This window comes from Thamnophis sirtalis, unplaced genomic scaffold (assembly GCF_051295495.1).
Source record: "Thamnophis sirtalis isolate CommonGarterSnake01/CBP01778 unplaced genomic scaffold, rThaSir2_p1.2 scaffold_3, whole genome shotgun sequence".
NCBI classification, from domain to species: domain Eukaryota; kingdom Metazoa; phylum Chordata; class Lepidosauria; order Squamata; family Natricidae; genus Thamnophis; species Thamnophis sirtalis.
Genome location: NW_028261383.1, coordinates 167,968,412 through 167,988,748, shown reverse-complemented (window position 1 = coordinate 167,988,748; position 20,337 = coordinate 167,968,412). Strand labels below are relative to the sequence as shown.

The 20,337-nt window shown below is 39.4% G+C and overlaps 1 protein-coding gene across 14 annotated transcripts in view; it reads right to left on the bottom strand.

Annotated features, from left to right (window-relative positions):
• HUWE1 (HECT, UBA and WWE domain containing E3 ubiquitin protein ligase 1) overlaps positions 1 to 16,521 on the bottom strand; it is a 109,465-nt gene extending 92,944 nt beyond the window's left edge. For 13 of the 14 annotated variants that reach the window (XM_087710818.1, XM_087710821.1, XM_087710822.1 and 10 more), the window contains exons 1-2: positions 16,296 to 16,386; positions 14,260 to 14,402 (exon numbers count right to left, since the gene is read on the bottom strand). The gene's annotated coding sequence lies outside the window, so the exon portion shown is untranslated. Of the gene's footprint in view, positions 1 to 14,259; positions 14,403 to 16,295; positions 16,387 to 16,411 lie in introns of those variants that run through there. The other variant, XM_087710819.1, reaches the window with a different exon arrangement.
• Positions 16,522 to 20,337: the final 3,816 nt, after the last annotated feature.

The window sequence follows — 20,337 nt, the reverse complement described above, 5'->3', positions numbered from 1 at the left end:
ATTAAACTATGATAAGACAATCCTAAGCATGTTAGCATAAAGTTTGTTAGATGCATTAGGAGATATTGCTAATTTTGGTTAATTTAGACTTATGTACTTATGTTCACCATAATAAATATTTGTGGAAAGAAACCGGCTCGTTTCTGGTAACAAGAGTGAGTATCTAAGTTAATATATCCCTTTCATTCTTCACTGGGAGATTTTAAATTAGTTCTTATCCTTCTAAACATCTTTGGTCTACCTTCCAAAGGAGATCTCAATTCCTGACTTTAAACACCATGTTGTCATACTAGAAAGATGAACAAGCTGACCAAAGGTAGGTCAGGCAAGATTAGCCTGCAGGTCTGCAGTATGTACAGACTTGTCACTCATGATTCCAATCTTCTTTGCTCATTCAGGCAGAATAAGCAACCTCCAATTTGCAGCGGTGATAGCAAGTTTTTATTATCATTATTCAGGTTAGAGGCCTTTAAATGTAAATGCAAATCTGTAACATATACAGTATCACATTTCAGTAGCATTATATCCTAAAATTTATTTATTCCAGTTACTAAGTACTACTGGAGTATTACAATGATATACAGTTGTTAAGACTGTATGTTTGCAATTTTAGGTTGCTTTTTGGAGGGAGGGGATTTTTTTAAAGGAAAAACTAAAACTAAAACCTATTGGAATAAAAAAAAAAAACACTTTATTTGATCTGCCCCTCAAAACTGTTCCACTACTCATTTAGTTTCCTCCTGAACTTTAAGTGAATTTTGGGTGAGTTAGAAGATGAGAGCTTCAACACAGCCTGTAAGTCAAAGGCTGACCACTGTATATTTCATATGTACCTCTTCAGAAAAAATTAAAAAGTGCTGATTGATATACATAAGCTGCAAGTTAAGCAAGATATGTTAGCTGACCTTGTGAGTCAGACAGACATCCCAAGTGCTGATTACCCCTGTGCTCATGAATTTGCATCAGTCTTTGGGGAGGTATGACTTCCATCACATAGAGCAAAGGCGTACTCTTCAGCCTCACCCACTCCTGAAAACAAGAATATTTTAACAGAAAAAAGTTGCTGGGACTGAACAAGGCTACGTTATCTTCCAATAGTTCTGATAAATGGCTAGAATTACTCCTGGAGGCCAGGAAAGGTATGGGAAAAGCAACATAGAACTCTGCTTTAAGATTCAGATTGTATTTAACAAATAGGCAAATGTTTTAGGGTATAACTGTATTTACATTTTAATTTTTTTTCAATATGTGCCCAAATTCTAACATTGACTATGTGTACCATCCTTTTATACATTAAGTTATGCATGTGGATATTTCCTTTTGTTCAAATCCCTTGAATTTTTTTAAAAAAAAATAGTTTTAGCTGTAAAACTCAAAAGTCTGTGGGAATTTATTTGTATCCTGCTTTTATTATTTTTAGAAAGAACTCAAGGTGGCATACATATCTAAACACACCCTCCTCCTCCTATTTTCCCCACAATAACCCTGTGAGTTCTGTTGGGCTGAGAGAGTGACTGGTCCAGAGTCATCTCACTGGCTTTCATAACTAAGGCTAGTCTTGAACTGAAATTGATTACTACAGAAGCTTTTATTAGCTTAATCAGTTTGCCAGTTACTGTATATTTTGATTTAAGCATGATGCACTCTAGATACAACATTACTGAATATTTATAACATAAAGAGAAAAGAAAACCAGATCTGGTAACTTCACCAACTGGAGGCTGGAGAAAGTATTACAGATGAGTGCCATCGAAAGCTAGATGCAACTTTAGAATAGGGGAAGGTCCAGAATGTAAAGATGCAATAGGTTTTTGAGAGGGGATATCTGAGACTACCATAAGATAATTTATACGCTCAGCCCCATTGTTATGTGTGTAGGGGAAAGGAGTCTGTCTTAATTTTGTATGCAAGCCACCTATTATAGTTTAGTAATATGTGTGAAAACCTAATAGCTTGCTTGCTCACCAAAACATGTTTTTAAAACACTGATTTAGTCACAATTATGTATTATAGTTTCATACAACCTGTGCCAATTTTGCCAGATAAAATAGGTGCACGGTAAATTAAATAAATATGATAAAGTAATTTCATCAGTTAGCAATACAATACCGGAAAAGGTTAATTACAAGAACTGCATAGTGAAGACTCCCATTTGCAGGGATTCTTAGGACATACAATATCTGCACCACAAAATTCTCACAGGTGGGTTTCTAACAAACCTACCCAATTATATTAAGAGGCTATCTGCACATCTGCTACATTACAATTCACAGAACTCGAATATCAGAATGTAGAGAAGAGTTATTTCCGTGACCCGACAAATGCGCACACGACAAAAGCGCGCTGACAAAACCACGGCGCTAAAACCGTGACATCATCAACGCGCTGACAACAGCGCACCAACAGAAGCGCGATTTAAGTTAAGGTAAGGGTTAGGTTTAGGTCTAAGTTTAAAGCGTGCTTCTGTCGGCGTGCTTCTGTCAGCGCGCTTCAGTGCTCATTCGTTGGCGTGGTTTAGAACTCGCGGTTTAGTCGGGTCCGCTTTTGTCGGTGGCCCTTTTGTTGGTGAACCGATATTTCTCATATTTGAAACATCCAGGTCAGTTAAACAATGCTTCTGTAACAACATACACTATATTGCCAAAAATATTCGCTTACCCATCCACATAATCAGAATCAGTTGTGAGCGAATACTTTTGGCAATATAATGTATTTTATTATCTACTTCAATATAACTTAGTAAAGGTTTCTGTTGATTTGTAATCTCTTTTGCTGATAACAGGAATTCTGAAACAGATTAACCTGATATCTGCTAGTCATGACATATTTAATGTGAACTTTGATCTAATTACTATCCCTTCTCTTCCCAACCTGTCCCAATAAATAGTTGCAGGCTATTTATTACTCTGGAACAAGCTAGAATATTAAATTAATGATTTTCAATAGCCCAATTAGCCCTCTCCAGATAAATTACAGCATCCTTGGTTTCAAGCCACCATGCTTGAATTCCAACATAACTAAAAGTATCATGCTGGAAAAGATGGCTTCCATTCCATCTTTAAAATATAAAAGTTGTAAAAGTTCAGACTGATTCGCCCAATTTAACAATGTCCTAGATATGATAGATTACAATTCCCATAATTCTCAGAAAATAAATCCATTGGTTATATTGATTAGAAATAATGTCACTTGTAGTTCTGAGATGCAATTCATTATGTTGGAGGGTGCTTGTTTAGTCAAGTAGTTGTCCTTTAATGGCTTTATCTCATACTTTTCCATTTAAGCAAGTACTGTGACTTAAATAATTTTGAGAAGCCAGTGTCCATCACTATTAACAGAAACTAAATTTTCATGTCAGATAAAATGTCAATACACTGTTACTATGAGCTTTGGCAAAATACATTACCAAGCCAATAGTCAACAATCGCAAAGATAAAATTCATAGTTTTTGTTATGTATCAGCATATTAAAAGATAATTGCTGTCAAACATGCCCAAAGACAAAGTCGTCTTCATGAAATAACATTACATCCTAAAGAAAATTAACATTCTAAATTTAATCTGCCCAGAAGAAATTACATTCAAAGTAAATAGTTAATGGAGCTATACACAATCCATCCCTCTTAATAATATCATATCAGGCAGTTTAAGACTGAGTAGATTCAATGGAAATTCTTATCTCCAAACTTAAACAAAATTCTATTCTGTCACTTTTTTACTAAAACATATTGCCTTGAGTGAATGAACTGGCTCGCCAAATTCCATCTCATCTACAAACAGGCATGGTTCCAAGACTTTACTATTTAGTAATGGAGGCTTCTCTTCATGCCTTAACATTTTAGTTTTCTTTCAAATAGAATTGAATTCTTTTAATTCTATTTTCCTGCTAAATTAGTATTAACTGACAAGATGTCGTATTTGGGAAAAACTATTTATTAACAGCCTTTAATCTCTTCCAAAAGAGACTATCCAAACGCCATGGTGCAATTGGGAAGTTACACTGAATTCTCTCCCAGTATTGGAAACCCATTGAAGATGAAGAACTAGGCAAAAATATTACTCTTCATTATTTCAATGAATAAAATTGGATAACTCCAGGAAGAATAAACAAAATACAAACTTTTATATTAAATTGAAATGCATCCATTGCCTCTTTATAGCTCAAGAGAAATAAACTCCCAAGTTTTTGGTTCATAATATTTTAACATTTATCTATCTAAATGAAAAAAAAAATCACACATTCATCCTTGAAGGGTCAAAGCTAGTCAGATAAGGATACAGCACCAACACTGGAAATCCCAGAAGACCAATGTGTCTTGTCAGATTTCCTCTCAGGCACATATAAAGTGAGCTGCTTAGTCACTGTAACTATTTAGTGTTTAAATTTCATTTTTGCCACATGACACATCAAATCCCCATAAATATTGCTTGACAGGTATCAAGTCAAAATGGCAAAATAGAAAGTATGCTTTCAGCACTTTACCATCTTCACTGTAGTAGCTCAGTTACAGAAGCAAGCAAATAGTAGGAACGCTTATAAAGTTTTCAGAGCAGAACACCGAGGCTAAATTTATTTACCATGTGCTACACTATTCTTCATGAACACAATCCAATCATATGAAGCATCCAGAAGTGTAAATGTTTAACATAAGCAGCTTGATTATTTGAACAAGATATTTATTCAAACAAACTGATGTGTATTCAAACTGTGGATTCTTTAAATTCTATATAATAATTAGAATATTAAAAAGCTCTTGCTATTTCAAAGATTTCTACTTTCATTGGTCACTTTTTAGATTTGTTCTTCTTTCCAAGGAATCCCTAAATAGAAACTAAATACATTGCAAAAGACTTGGCAGTACATTCAACTAGGCTTTCAGAGTACCCCACAAGTACAGCCTAAACACATTGCGTAGCTAATGGATAAACGGACAAGCTGTCTTTTAGGGGTTTCTGTGTTCTTTTAGGAGACCTATGGAAACCATGTGGACTTTCAGAACAGACTACGTTTGAAAAACGATTACTCTATTAATCTACAACTGAGTTTTTAAATAACTGTTCCAATTAGGTGAATCTTTAATTCCCTTTTTTTAACTCAAAAGGTTAGAATTATTGTGGAATTGTCATTCCTGAAAGGTTAGAATTTTTCAGGGCAAACCGCTACCAAATGACCATTGTCTTACCTGAAGGGTCATTTTCAGGGCACTGCGAAGGAGAGTCCAAGCAAGGGTTAAATACAGCCAATCTTCCCAGAACTGAATTGAAACTTTAAGCCACGCCTCTGGTGCTGACTATCTTCAGATTTTTTCAATGAAGGCGTGAAACTCTTGCGTGCTGAGAAGTTCAACAATAAGTCTAAGAACCATATCCAACGTAAGAACAAATCCAACTGGAACTGCAGAAGTCTGCACGGAAAACAGCGGAATTAGACCCCAGGGTGGGGTCCAACTCTTTTTCGCAGTGCCCTGAAAACGACCTTTCAGGTAAGACAATGGTCATTTTCCATGGCGCTGCTCTGGAGAGGCAAGCAAGGGACATACCCAAGCTAAATGTCACTAGGACGGGAAGTAGTCGCGTTCAGAGTCTCTCCGCCTCCCAAAAGCCTCCCAAAAGCCCCTTCCGCCAAAGCAAACTTGTCCAACTTGTAATTCCGAACAAACGGAAATAATGAAGTCCAAGTAACCGCCCTGCAAATCTCCTCGATCGGCACCTGCGTTGCCCAGGCCACCGTGGTGGCGGCACTCCTAGTAGAATGTGCCGTGATGTGGCTAGGCACAGTTTTGGACTGAAGGACGTGAGAGAGGTTAATGCAGGCTCTCAACCACCGTCCGATGGAAGAGGAGGAAACCTTGCGACCCTGGGAAGCCGGTTGGAAAGAAATGAAGAGCGATTCGGAACGACAAAATACAGCTGTGCACTTGATGTATCTGCAAAGCGTCCTACAGACATCGAGCATGTGCCACCACCTCTCCCTGCCTGGGATGCAGACAAAAATCTAGGAGAATGACCTCTTGGGCCCGGTGAAACCAGGAGTTGACCTTAGGGATGAACGTTGGGTCCAACATGAGGATCACCCTGTCCTGTTGTATCAAACACAAGTCCTCCCGCACCGATAGAGCTGCCAGCTCTGAGATACGCCGCACAGAAGTGATGGCGATCAAAAAGGCGGTCTTAAAGGTCAAATGTTTAAGGCTGGCCAACCAAAGTGGTTCAAACAGAGGGCTGATCAAGGGGCGGAGGACTATGTTGAGGTCACATGAGGGGTATCTGTGGCCTCAGATTGGTTGCACCCCTCAGAAAGCTACGGATAATAGGATGGCGCCCAAGGGAGGAGTGTTCATCAAGAGCAAGTATCGTGGAAATTGTGGCTACCTGATGTCGTAGAGTGTTGGGTGCCAGGTCTTTGTCAAGCCCATCTTGCAAGAAGTCCAAGATGACTGGAATCATGTCTGAAGTCGCTGATACATCGTGAGAAGTGCACCAGGCGTCGAACGACTTCCAGGTGGCGTCGTAGATCTGGGTTGTGGAAGGCCGTCTGGATGACCTTGGTAGAAAGACTGCCCCTGCTCAGGAGATCCCTCTCAAGTGCCAGACGGCCAGCTGTAGCCACTGGGGCTCTGGATGTTGAAGGGCTCCCTGGCTGAGAGGGATCTCGTGCGGAGGGATCCGCCAAGGAGGGTCAACGGAGAGACGCACCAGATCGGCAAACCAGGTTCTCCTGGGCCAGAACGGTGCCACAAGCAAGACCTCCGCTTTCTCCGACAGGATCTTCTGGATGACTCTGGGAAGAAGAGGCAATGGCGGGAACGCATACAACAGTCCCAGCGGCCATGAGCAGTGCAAGTCATTGACTCCCTCGGCTTGCGGATCGTGAAACCTCGTGAAGAACCTGGGAAGGTCCGTGTTGGTCGGGGTGGCGAACAGGTCAACCAGCAGACAGCCAAACCTCTGGGACAGGCATTGGAATAGTTGCGAACATAGTCACCACTCCGAGTGGTGCCCCTGCTCAGCCAGTCCGCCTGGATGTTGCTTACTCCAGAGATGTGCTCCACCTGTATCGAATGGGGTGTTTCTCCGCCAACCGACCCAGGGCGTCGGCTTCTGTCATCAGGGATCTGGAGCGGTGCCCCCTGGTGGTTGGTGTGTGCCTTTGTCGCTACATTGATGATGCCCAAGGGTCCTGGCCTAGAATAGGGTTTGCTGCCCCTGATGGCCTCCCAGGCAGCCTTGCCAGCTTGCCTGCAGAATGCTCTGGAAGAGGGCCCAAGCTGCTCTGAATTCTCAGGGATCTGATCTACCCTGACTGAAAGGTTGGGGTCTGACTGAAACAGGCAGGGACTACCTCCACTCACCACCTTCACAGTTGTAGACTGTGGACCCAAACACTCAGAAGAGAGATACAGAATGCCACTGAGATCAGATCCAGCCAAGCAGGATTCCGGTGTGAGCGTTAAAAGCTCCCAGCACCTTGCAGGTCAGGTAATGGAAGGCGACCTAGGTAAGCCACAATCCGTTGTCGCACCAATCTATAGCAATAGCAATAGCAGTTAGACTTATATACCGCTTCATAGGGCTTTCAGCCCTCTCTAAGCGGTTTACAGAGTCAGCATATTGCCCCCAACAATCTGGGTCCTAATTTTACCCACCTTGGAAGGATGGAAGGCTGAGTCAACCTTGAGCCGGTGAGATTTGAACTGCCGAACTGCAGTCAGCTGAAGTAGCCTGCAGTGCTGCACTCTAACCACTGCGCCACCTCGGCTCAAGCTGATAGTTTTACAAGGATGGGAGTCAAATCGCCAGCAAAACCAGACAAAGAGCCTCCACGCGGCGACCTGCAATGAGTCAGGCGACCAGGCAGCTGGGGCAATGTGCTCAGAAAGCGAAACTGACTAAACAAAATGGCAGCCGAAACTTCTGGTTTCCCAAAATGGCGACCACATCAGTCATGCAGCTCAAAATGGCCGCCGGAACTAGATAGGAGCCCTGAAGAACCGCTCTGAATGCCGGCTTCTTCAAAGCGCGGTCGGCGGCAACAGAAACTTCAGTGGGGATCCCTACCGCAGCGGAGGTGCTGCAACAGTGTTGGCGCCGGCACTCCGACCCACACGCCTCCCACGACAACTGCCTGTAGGTCTATGGCGCCCGAGTGAGCCAGGACACCAGAAGGACCAAGAGATGAGCAAATAGCCAATTAAAAAGAAAGGAAATTTTCTCTCACCAAGCCTGCTCGTAATGGACACAATTAAGGAAATTTTCTCCTACTTTTAACTCTAGGAGAGTCCAAGCACTCTATAAAACTGAAGAGAAACTCGAAAGTGCGTCCACTGGGCTAGCTGAATTGAAAAAAACTGGAGATAGTCAACACCAGAGGCGTGGCTTAAAGTTTCAATTCAGTTCTGGGCAGATTGGCTGTATTCAACCCTTGCTTGGACTCTCCAGAGCAGCGCCCTGGAAAACATCATGTTCTTGATACAAATACAATTATAATACAAATACCTCTTCTATGCTTGGAGGAACACACAAAGAAATTCCTCTAAGTGTATGACCTATGCACATCTGCTATAGCTAAAACAACTGAATATTGAAGAGAAGAGACAAATTCCTTTGTACCATTAATATTTATAGCATTTATGTATTATAAATTGTACAACACAAGATTTACCTGAACATTCAACTAAATTTAAAGGCTTAGTTGCAAGTAAGACATATATTATATAATTTTGACTCAAATTTTTTTGTTACATTCTTTTGATTTTGCCACCATATTCATCTCTTTTATGAATTTTGAGTTTATAAAATTATAGATTGAATACGATTTAGAGGAATGATTGGTAGGGAATTTTGGGACTATATTTCTAAAACATCTGGGTGAGATCCGATTGGAATGACAGAGCTTAGAATATATCCATCGATTTTAGCATTTTTGTGTAAATCTTATTATAGCAATAGCAGTTAGACTTATATACCGCTTCATAGGGCTTTCAGCCCTCTCTAAGCGGTTTACAGAGTCAGCATATTGCCCCCAACAACAATCCGGGTCCTCATTTTACCCACCTCGGAAGGATGGAAGGCTGAGTCAACCCTGAGCCGGTGAGATTTGAACAGCCGAACTGCAGAACTGCAGTCAGCTGAAGTAGCCTGCAGTGCTGCATTTAACCACTGCGCCACCTCGGCTCTTTACCACCTTATAGGTAAAAAGGTAAAAGTTCCCCTTGCACATATGTGCTAGTTATTCCCGACTTTAGGGGGCAGTGCTCATCTCTGTTTCAAAGCCGAAGAGCCAGCACTGTCCAAAGACGTCTCCATGGTCATGTGGCCGGCATGACTAAATGCCAAAGGCGCACGGAACGCTGTTGCCTTCCCACCAAAGGTGGTTCCTATTTTTCTACTTGCATTTTTAAGTGCTTTTGAACTGCTAGGTTGGCAGAAGCTGGGACGAAGTAATGGGAGCTCACTCCATTACACAGTGCTAGAATTCATACAAAGATTCTGCTCATTACTTCAAGTCCTTGTTTTGCTAATTGGTATAAGAATTTATAGTAAATATTTAAAGAGTCTCCTATATAGATATGAAAGTAAATTAATCAATAAAATAAGATTAAATAAAATATATAAGTATAAATATCTCAAACAGGAGAACAACATAAAGATTTGGGATGATATTAATAGAGTCCAAATGAGAATCTTGAAAGAAAATTCCATAAATAATATAACAGAAAGCAGAATATTTCCTCCACAATTAATAGTTATTACTTTAGGTGGCAAGGATCATTTTAGGAGGACTTCCAAGAACTATTTCAATATATAGGCAAGATCCTTCATGTACCCAGATCTCAAGCCATGTAAAGTGCCAAAAGTACTACTGTGAACTGCTCTTAGAAACAGTCCAGAAACCCATAAAATTCTATAAACTTCAGTAAACTGAATCACAGCCAGTCTACAACTAGGAGCTGCATTTTGGATGAACTGAAACTTCAGCAATCTTCTATGGCAGATCATATAAAATCTACAATATTGCAATATTCTAAAACCGGAAGGTAGCAAGTACAATATAAAAATTAGAAGACATGTACAAAGTCAAAGCACACGAAGAAACAAACAGGAAAGCCAAATTGTTCCTAAACTTTAGCTAAGTTTCCATGATCTCCCAAGAAAAGTGTTTCAGCAGCCTTTAGTCTAAAAAAAAAGGTTTTACAGTAGTTATTGGGTTCAAAGTTAGTAAACTGAAAGATTAATATAATAGTCAGTATTCAGAATTTCAATAGACATGTGTTTTGGAGATAATCAATATGCAACAAACGCTTCCTAACAGTATTTCTTAGATACTATCCCATTTACCCATTTATTTAAAAAACAAATCGATTTGTTAAATCTTATAGACCAGAGAAATTACAATTACTCAGAACAATCACACCCTTTCTTTAAGGTATTCAAATCTTACGCAGGGACTTAGCCAGTTCTACTCTTGAGTCTGACAGAATTTTGTCTAAACAAAATGTCTTGGCCCTGTATCAATCTTCTAATAGAAGGCTCAAAATTATAGATTGGGCCCTATTTGATCAGATTACTAAATGTCTAATGTTTTCAATTCAAAGTATGCCTTTAAGTAATCATTAAGACTTTTCTTCCTTTGAACAAAATGGAAGGAAATGAGCCATACTGATTATTGAAGGTGCAAACTTCCCCAAACAGAAAGACAAATTACCTTTGAAATCAATCTCAAGATGTTTGAATATGACTGTACAGGATAGCATAACAGCACTGTTAATTCTGAGTGGCTAGATGTTATTACATGCTTCAACTGATTTTGAAATTTGTTATGTAAATGAGGAGGTTGTGCTCACTTTAGTATAACATTATACTCTCAAACATTCCAATTAATTGTCATCTTAAAATCATATAAAAACAATGGAAAATGGTGAACCTATTTCAAGGGTACTTCAAAGAGTTGCCTGAGCTAATCATCTCACTCTGAACATTTGTTTGTGAGTTTGCAAGTCACTCAGACAACCAAATGTATTAAGCTGGTCAACAAGTATATCAGGTTTTAGCAACTCTACTGTTATGACACATCAAATTAAAAGTCTCAAAGTAAAAGAGTAGGATTGCCTCTGACAGTGTTATTTACAAGCCAAATAACCATTTATGTAGTTTACTTGAATGCAGGATTCATTAAATATACAAAAGTCAAATTAATTTCCTCACTGAAATTACAGTAAGGTCAATATTTATATTTACAGTAGAAATGCTGCTTCCTGCACTGAGTATTATTTCTATTATTAAAATATTTTGTAATAGGAAGCGAGAAAGAAGCATTAAGCTTTGAAATTTTTAGAAAATGCCATTGTATTATAGATGGGAACTCAGGGAAATTAGCATGCTATTTTGGGAACACAGGATAAAGTATCTCACCATGTAGCCTATTTCTAGCTTGAAATATGGCAAATGTATTTCATGAAAAGTACGTGGAAAAATATTCAAGATTTGTAAGCAATTAGGGGCCTATACAGATTACACATCTGTCAGATAAGCAGAAAGGAAAACTATCCTTTTAAAATTACAGGAGACAGAAGGTGTTACTCTTTTGCAGTGGTGAAATATCTATTCATTTTAATAACGTTATTATTCAAGATACAAAACTGAATGCCAGCCATCACTATAGGCATGTTTGTTTTAATGCTTACAGGTGATCAAATAAACACACTTAGGTAGCATTATAGCTAACTGAACATATTCTAGGGGGAAATTGTCAACACCAGTAAGTTAAATGATGTAGTGTATAGCCCTATGTGAACGGATAGCTACAGGTCAGAAATTTAGGTTATTATATTTTTTCTTTCAAAGCAAGAACAGGTTTTCCAATTTATAACTTCAAATGAGGAATACCTCAAGGGTGATCATAGATAATCTGTTACTTTTATGCATGAGAATAAAATGCTGAAAAAGAAACATACATATTATGTTAAGAGTAATTAATTTTTACTATTGTTTCTCTTCAATTTGATAAATTGGGGCTTTGTAATTTTCCTGAAAATGATACATTATCCAATAGCCTTATTTTGTTCTAATTTTATCCTCATGAGTGCTGAGAAGATACAAAATTATAAAAATGTTCTATTTAGTAAAATAGTAATATTCTATACCTTCTTCGATGAATATATATTGTACTTTATAAAGTACCTAAAATTGAATTATGAACTTAGAAGTCTGATTTATATCATACTTTTATCATCAGCTCAGGTACTGAGGTACTGCCTCTGTCCAATCGTATCCATCTGTCACATTGGTCCAGCAAGAGGAGTATGTTGTGGGTCCTAGTCCATGAAAAAAGGTCATCTGACAGGACCCAGGAAGAGAACCTTCTCTGCTGTAGCACCCACCTTTGGAAGATCATTCCACCAGAGTTGAGTTTGCCCCCTTGACCTTGCTGGCCTTCTGGAAGGGCCAAAAAAACATGGTTCTGCCATCTGGCCAGCACCGTGGTAGGTATGGAGCATGGATAGAGGCTGTATTGCTATGGAAACTGAGCTCTCCCACAGATCATGACTTTTTAAAATAGCTTTTATTGGTTCCTATTCTTTTTATATATTTAAATTATTTTTAATATTATGGTTTTTGTGATTTTCTTGCATTATTTTTTTTAATCTTTTTAGCTTTGTACATGGCCCAATCATATATGTGAGATGGGCACTTGTATAAACTTCAAAATAAAGTGGCTTTGCCTAAACTTCCATTCTTGCTTCTCTATTAGCATTCCTATAGAAACTGCATAACGCTTTTAATATTTAAGCGTATGACTACTATTGCAATGTAACAAAATATATTTTACAATATATAATTTGAAGATGGTATTTAGTATCAAAACATACCTTTGAATGAAATCAATATGTCTATTTCAGGAAAGACAACTGAATAACTATTATATATAACAAAATCAATGAGGAAATGTAACAGATATATAAAAAATGACTTAGGATTTTCACATGGTGCAATCCATTGGCATACGACTTGTCTCTAGTCACAATATACAATTAGCCCTGAACTAATCCAACAAAGCAGTTATGTTCTTAAACTATTAATACCTTAATTCTCAGATGTCTTAAATATCATAAGGGGATTAATACACGTAACTGTTAAAAGATGCAGTGTGGAAAACCAATTGTCATTATTAGTTAGATGTAATGTTCTGCATATGTATATCAATTTAGTAGAAATAAGATTGGTTAACTACATAAAAAGAGCAAGAAAATCCAAGTGCAAAGCTTCAAAAATCCAACTGTTTTCAAGTAGCTTATTTTAAAAAATCAAATACAATTATAACCCAATATTTCCAAAGAGGAACAGCAGGGAAAATTCAGTATCACCTCAATATTGTAAATGTTAAATGAGGTACAGGTTTTGAAATTCAAAGACAACACTAATTTCTTAATGGTGTTAGTCAAGGTTTTTGTGCCATAGCCAAGATAGAAATGAAGAACTTTATATACTAGCCAGTATCCTATAGAATTTAGAAATTTAAACATTGATATATGATGCTAGCCTCAATTCTTTGTATTGACTATCCAACTCTAGGAGACTCTGGATAGCATACAAAACTAGTGGAAACAAAAGCAAAGAATTGAATCAACTAGATTACCCAGACTAAAATAACCCAATAGAGTCAAATAAGGTCCATCGAACAAATGAGCATCAACTGCAGGCCTGGGACCAAAGCCAAATTTTCAAAGCTTTCCAGAACACCAGGAGAGAGGGCACCATCCCTATTTCTAGAAGGATGCTGTTCCAAAGGCTGGGAGCCATAACAGAGAAGGCACACTTCCTAAGTCCCATGAGATGGCAATGCTTAATAGAGGGGGACCTGGAATATACCCATTCTGTTGTAATTTACCAGGCAGGAAGAAACAAGTGGAGACAAACAGTCTCCCAGATATCCAGGCCCTAACACAGTACAGAGCTTGCTGATGTAGCAAAATAAAAAATAAAAATAATTTACAGCAGATAGTCTTAGCACTTCAGATGCTAAGTATCCTAATGGTCAGGAATTGTGAAAATTGTCCATGTTATAAACATTTTGCTATAGGAAGCCACCCCTCCCCTCCCCACAAGAAATAAACAGTGACAGATGCAAACAAATAGGTAAAGATCAAAAACACTTAACTAAGAGTCATTGCCTGAAAATCAATTAATAACTTTGAGATATTTCATGTAATCGTTGTTTGAAGGAAAACAAGCATTGACCAACAGAAATTTCTGTACTAACCTGGAATCACAGCCAATCCATACTTGGCCTGTTCTGATATTCAAGTCACTTCTCTGCCACCTTTCCCTTACCGTAGCCAGACCAAGGTAATACTTCCTGGTTTCTCAGTCAGTCTAATCCACTTATGTCAGATTATTCAAGGCCTGCAATAAATATAGATATATAAATTCTGGCTTCATGCATATTATGTTTAAAGAACAGATATTTTCTAAAAAGGTTTTCATTCTAGCTACTATATTACAAATGCTTTGTCTTTCTTAACCTATCAGTATTAAATTCCTTTTAGATGCCAGCTCTAATGTTTCACAATATAATCAAGATATTTAATACACTTACATCTTACCTTTATGTACAGAAGCTAAAACCCTTCCTCTTATTTTCCCCCACAACAATACTGTAAGGTAGACTGAGATGAGCTGTGAACCTCCATGGCTTAGAGTAACCTAGAATCTGGGTCTCTCCACTTCTATCTAGTGGTCTAGTCCCTAATCACTACAAAACACTGGCTCTCAAGTCCTGTTCAGTTCACTATGTAGCCCATAAATCATGACAATCATCTCATGTGTAATTATTTTGTTTACCATCAAATACAGAATAAGCATCCTACATTCTTCTAGCCAACATAAACAGGACAGACTAAGAAATGCTAGACTCAGCACACTGCTTCATCATTTCTTGTATCCAACAAGATTTTATACAATGGAGATATAACAAAAATGCCAAAACAAGCTTTCAGAATTAATATTTACTTCTACTATACTATGGTAACATTTTTAAGAAGTTACATTTATCAACTCTTTTTCCATTTTTGTATTTAATCTAAAAAGCCAGACTTTGGAGAAATAAATTTATCTTAAATATCCCAGCAAAAACGAGTAATTAAACAGCCATGTACACAAAAAATATCTAACTAAGAAAATTGCCAGTAAATCAATGGTGCATCTTCCCACCTTGCTCTTCATTTTAATGTGCTACATCCAGAGCACAAAAGTTGTTTAGCTTTGGTTTTCTCTAACTGAAGAGTTAGAAAAGCATATATATGTAACCTATTTGGGACACAGTTCTCTATCTAACTAACATACCTTACAAAAAGTCAGAGAAATTTACAATGATGGGTTACCCAAGAAATTTTTGAGTTTGCTAATTAGAATAAACAAAGTGTACCACAATCTATTATGAAGGAAAAATCAGATTCCAAAAATCACTTTGGAGAGATATTTAAAACAAAGATAGGTATTTCACAGCAAGCTTACAAAAGTATACCTATACACAAAGGCATCCTTTTACTACATACATCCACCCACACAATAACAAGAAAACGTAATTCTTCACCCTTTGGGAGAAAGCTAATAAGGAGGGGGAGGGTATCCATATATATCCATTATATCCATATATCCATACCAATGTAAGAATAGCTTCCAAGTCTCCCCCAACCCGCAGCTTTCACGACCCCACTGCAATAGACTGGCGTGAAATAGCGCAATGGTTTCAATCCATGGTATTACCTCAACTATATATAATATATATATATACGATTAATCCAGCTGCCTTGGTCGAGGTGGGACCCTGAACGAAGTACGTGGGCTGGGCTCTCAAGGCTAACGCGTTGGCCGCCTAGCTTCCTACTCGAATACGTCGCGTTTACCTAAAAGGAGGGGTTTGGGGGGGGGGAGAAAGCCCGAAGTCTATCAAGACCCCTCGCCGGGACTCACGTGCCTCCTTTTGCGGGTGATGTGCGAGTGAGATATAAGGGGGAAAGTCCTACCTCCAAAGGAACAGAGGCGAAGCACTTCGCACATGGCTAGCCCATTCCTAACCGAAGGATGACTCAAGGCAAAACCACCACCACTTCCCGACTTCAATCACCCCCCCCTCCCCACCCGCTTCATCTCCAGGGGAAAGCCCGGGCCCATTGTCCCGCCTCAGCAAACATCCCTTTTCTCACCCCACTTCCCTCTTCCCTTCGGCTAGACCTTCAAGTGGTCCCCCGTCTTGGCGGATCCCACCCGCCCCTCCAGCCCGGCTTGCACGGATACCTGCTCCGGGAAAGAAATGGAGGGGGTGTCAATGCCGTACCCCGTTGCCTCCCGCCGCCGCCATCTTAACAGCAGTCCCTGAGCCTCAGCCCCAGTTAAATCACGCGAGAACTCACCACCTGGTAGGGGGAGCGAAGAAGAGACGCGATAATTGAGGGAAGATCAGGCGAGAACTGGAGGAGCGGGGAGGAAAGGAGGCAAGTCATGAGGAAACGAAAATCTCGCGAGACGTTGTCTCAGGCAACCACTTCCCGCGAGAAGAACAAACCAGAAGGGAACGGCGCAAGCGCCTGCAATGGCGTTCAACTCCGGGGAGCTTTTTTCCTCGGGCAGAATATTGGAAGGGCCATTGTAATCACGCGCCGGAGTTCCACGCTCGGAATGAACAATCCAGCTAGTAATTCTTCCTCGTGAGGAGTACCGCGAGAACCAAGGCAGATTGTTTCTCGCGAGAATCAACGGAACAATGCGAGACTTTCAATCATGGTGTTTTCCGGGTATCTTTTTATTTCTGCTTGTTGCAGAAGTTTGAGTTTCTGAAAATTACATCATGTGATAAACTGTCCGCGGCTCAACCTGGCTAAATCCTGAAAGTTTCATCAGCCTCCCATTGAAGGGGCAAGAGAGAAAGAAAACTTAGCATCTAGAGAAAATTCCCGCGAGACTTCGGAGAGCACCTACGAAATGCCGAGACTTGCGTGCCTAAGACAATCGTTGGGGGGAGCGGGGCGGTGAAGCTAAATCTCGCGAGAGCTAGTGATGGCTTGCGGAAGTGTGTAGCGTTCGTTTAATCTGTAGCGAGATTTCGCAGGCGTTGAACTTTGGAGAGATTCGAATAAAGCGACGCGGGCTAGGCCGGGCAGCGGCGTCTTGGGGAACCCCCTCGAAAATTAGGATTTCCCCCCTCTTCTCGCATAACTTCGCGGGCGCTCGGTGGAATTCTCGCGAAAGCTTGAGAGGAAGAAACGAGAAAGACTTGTTTCCAAATAGACCGGGTTGCCGCTGACACCCTCTAGCGGTGGAGGGTTGTGTTGTTGCCCTCGCGCCCCCTCCCCACTCCACTCCTTTGCAGTGCGCAGGCGTGTTACGGAGCGCGTGGGGAAATTCTTTCCACCGCAGCGTGAGCGCGCGAAGCTGTTTGGAAAGTTCGTCCTGCTGAGGGGATCAAGAAATCCCCAAGGCTGTGGGCGAAGAGCTTGAAAGTCTGCCCGAAATAAATAAATTAAATAAATTAATCTTGGAAGAAGACCGAGTCAGGCCACTCATCCTGTTGGTGCTAAAAAAAAATATTGTTGTATGCTTTAAGGCGCCAGGCAGGGATTAGATTTCATTAACCGTAAATAAAGAACTTTAGAATTCTTTATTGACCAAGTGCGATTGGGGACCATACGAGGAATTTGGTGCGTATGCTCTCAGACTACATAAAAAGACAATACATTAGTCAAGAATCAAGGTACAATATGTAATGGTAGTCATAGGATACAAAAAAGCAATCAGGAAACAATATCAATATAAACCGTAAGGATACAAGCGACAAAGTTACAGTCCTTCAGTCATAAGTGGGAGGAGATGAGTGATAGGAACTGTGAAAGGACTAATAGTAATAGTAATGCAGCCTTAGTGAATAGATTGACAGTGAGGAGGGAAATATTTGTTTAGCAGAGTGATCGTGTTTGGGGAAAAAAACTGTCCTATCTAGTTGTCCTGGTGTGCAGTGCCCTATAGCGTCGTTTTGAGGTTAGGAGTTGAAGCAATTTATGTCCAGGATGCGAGGGATCTGTAAATATTTTCACAGCCCTCTGACTTGTCAAGTGAACAGGCCCTCAGTGGAAGGCAGGTTGGCAGTAATTTTTTCCCCCCCTGCAATTCTGATTCCCCTCTGAAGTCTTTGTCTGTTTTGTTGGGTTGCAGAACCAAGCCAGACAGTTACAGATATGCAGGTGACCGTGACCCGTCAAAACCGCGGTCCACAAAAGCGCGCTCGACGAAAGCGCGCATTTGACGTCATCACAGCGCGACGGAAAAAATTAAAAATTGCAATAAAAATAAAATTAAAGAAAGCCGATTCACATAAAGGTTAGGGTTAGGTTAAGGGTTAGGGTTAGGTTTAGAGCGTTAGGGTTACGTTTAGCGTTAGGTTAAGAGTTAGCGTTAGGTTAAGGGTTAGGTTTAGGGTTAGATTTAGGGTTAGGTTTGGGGGGGTTAGGGTAAGGTTTTCGCTTTATTTTTACATTTTTCGATCACAGCGTGATGTTTTCGTCGCGCTGTGATGGCGTCACGTACGCGCTTTCGTCGAGCGCGATTTTGTCGCCCGCGGTTTTGTGGTGGAACCGCAGGTGACAGGCTCAATAATTCCTCTGTAGAACTGAATCAGCAGCTGTTTGGGCAGTCTGCACTTCCCGAGTTGGCACAGGAAAAACAATTCTTTGTTGTGCTTTTTTGATGACGTTTTTGATGTTAGGTGTCCATTTTAGGTCTTGAGATGTGAGAATCGTATCAAGTTATTTGAGATTAAACAATACCTTTGGAATTACCAGGCACAAATTCAAAGTTTTTTAGAAAGGCAGTTTTAAAGTATTATTCAAATCTGTGAGGATTTTTTTTTTAAATTAGTCCAGCTTTGTGGCGGATAATATAATTTTTCTATAATCCACAATTATAATTCTGGACACGTAATTTTACGACTTATAATATAAGGTCTATTGAAGTAACAAATGGCAGGAAACTGCTCTTTTAATTAATGCAAGTTGTAGGTACTTGGAAGCTATTATTTCTTTCTGGTACAAATGCATCCCTAACCTGTTGGTTGACCAATCTAGTTTTGTAGCTTTTTGAAATGGAAGAAAAACTTGTTTAACCAGATTTATCAAGTGCCGTACAGTAATCTTAGCCTTTTTGCATTATCTCTCATTAACTTTGACAAATATTACTTGCAGTTTGCAGGTGTTTTCCCTCCAAACAGATTTTACTATTAAATGTAATCATGCAAGATGTCCAACACAAATTGATGTTAAATACTTCTAACCTGCAACATTCCAATAGTATAGTAACTGGAAAGGGAGCATTCCAATAGTAGTATAGTAACAACTGGAAAGGGAGAGCACCGGATGTAAATTAATTCAAATTAGGCTTATGTGCAAACATGCTTATATCAAATCTGGTTCACATCTGAACCATAATGGATTTTGAGTTATTAAACTTATGGTTTGTAAACCATAGCATATGACAGATATGATTGTAACCAATTACACTCGGCAAACTGACATACCGGTACTTTGTAAATCACATTTAGTAATGATCTAGGTTCTAGTTTATACAGTACAATAATGTAATATTGGTTACTTGTTCAATCTAATTGGTGTATATAAAGAACATTTTGCTTACCTTGGTTCAGTGTTTTACCCTATTGGAGAAGTTTAGTAACAGCACTAACTCTTCAAGATATGAATTACATGAACCAGAGTCAATTGCATTATTACATTTTACAAGAATATTTATTGTGTACTGCGTTAACATTTTAGAGAAAGAAGAAACTGCATATCACACCTGTCCTAGCACATTATTGTAATGAGGTTACCAAAAGTATTGTTAAGTTTTGTTTAAGAGTCATGCTATATGATTCAATTGTTCAACCAGCCTTTGATGTAATAACATATCTGGTGCTAATCCATTGATTTGTAGATCCTGGTTCAAGAGTATGTCAGATTGTATCAGACAGTTATTTTGTCTTAGCATATATTGTGTAAACCCAGCAAATCATTAGCATTTTAGATTAATCTAGCCAAATTGTGGTTTATTAAGTAAATCATAGTTAAATATACTTGAATGTTCTTTGAATCGGGCCTAACCGTTATAATATTTAGGAGCTGCAAATAAAATATAGCTAATTTCCCTTATTTCCTGACATGTGGGCTAAAATTCATATCCAACATAATTATGGCTGAGATGAGGGTTGTAGGACAAATAGCTGGGGGATATGATTTGAGGGAAAGAAAGCTGAAATAAAAATTCTGCATAGAGCATACAGATATGTTAAAAACAT